The sequence below is a fragment of the Poecilia reticulata genome, linkage group LG5 (assembly GCF_000633615.1).
Source record: "Poecilia reticulata strain Guanapo linkage group LG5, Guppy_female_1.0+MT, whole genome shotgun sequence".
Lineage (NCBI taxonomy): Eukaryota > Metazoa > Chordata > Actinopteri > Cyprinodontiformes > Poeciliidae > Poecilia > Poecilia reticulata.
Genome location: NC_024335.1, coordinates 33,106,429 through 33,107,574, shown reverse-complemented (window position 1 = coordinate 33,107,574; position 1,146 = coordinate 33,106,429). Strand labels below are relative to the sequence as shown.

Below are 1,146 nucleotides of genomic sequence, written 5' to 3'. Positions count from 1 at the left end.
TGCAGGGTTTCCCCCAGTGTATTATAAGCCTGGCAGCCCGCCATGCTTTACCAGCCCCACTGCCAGGCTAAGCATTGCTTGTTTATGTTTTTAGGGGGGAGGGAGGGATCACTTATTTATTTTTTTTAAGCAAGCATCTCTGTTGCTCTGAGCATTTCACTAGCGGAGCAGGTTTATTCCTAAAGGATGGATTTAAAATAGATAGGATAATAGATAGGTTTAGTTTATGTATTTAAAGCCGGCAGCACATGGACCATTAACACAGCTGGCATCTCTATGCTTTGCCTTGAGCGCTGCCGCTACTTTACTTTACCTCAGCGGGACCGCGCGCGGCTCCCTTCACTCAAACTGGATCAAATTAGTGTAACTATCCATACAGACTGAACTGTATGGATAGTTACATCGACTTACTGTGAGGAATTATGTCTCTTTGGAGAAATGAAGGTAGGAGTTAAAAACCTGCCGCGTTAGCTCTGGTTGCGCAGCTCTATGTGAACCACAGGAATAACTTGTAGCGAATTCAGAGGTGCGGTGAGAATGATTTATCTTTGAACAAAGAATTATATGGCCCGTTTACATCTCAACACGCTGCCCAGCGTACGGTTCTGTCTTCCCTGTGTAGCGTAGTTGAATCTGCGTTGTGTCTTGTGAAAATAACAGCCAGACAACAGCTGAGCTGAAGGCACTTTTAATGCTCCTGCATCCAAACAGCAGAAAATAGTGGTCAAAACAGGCCTTTTCTGATCAGTGCTCCACAGCGCCTGTTTAACCATGAACAGTACTATTTTCAGCACGTGGATGTAGCATTTTCATTAGCAATGTTTYATGAAGTATAAGAGCAGCTAAATGTCTGCCAACACGGTTCTAGCACTGTTTAGCAAGGTTCGAGTGCCCCAAAGCACATTATTTACAAGAACATATTACTTATACTTAAAATGCACTTATTAAACACAGAAAACAAAACTTCATACCTTCTCCCAYGGAATCCGAACAGAAAGAGCGCGACGGAGAGCGTGGGAAAACCTTTCATAAACTATAATGGTATGACCCGTTAATTTTTCTCCTTAAACCCCGAATTAACACCCAAAACAACAATATATGAACTCAATATGTTCAATAGTAGAGAAAACAATTCACATTTTCATT

General features: G+C 42.1%; 1 long non-coding RNA gene across 1 annotated transcript; it reads right to left on the bottom strand.

Annotated features, from left to right (window-relative positions):
* Positions 1-672: 672 nt before the first annotated feature.
* LOC108166292 (uncharacterized) lies at positions 673-1,140 on the bottom strand. The gene is made up of 2 exons (XR_001776610.1): positions 972-1,140; positions 673-761 (listed from the first exon to the last, which is right to left on the bottom strand). It is a non-coding gene; the product is annotated as an uncharacterized LOC108166292 (long non-coding RNA).
* Positions 1,141-1,146: the final 6 nt, after the last annotated feature.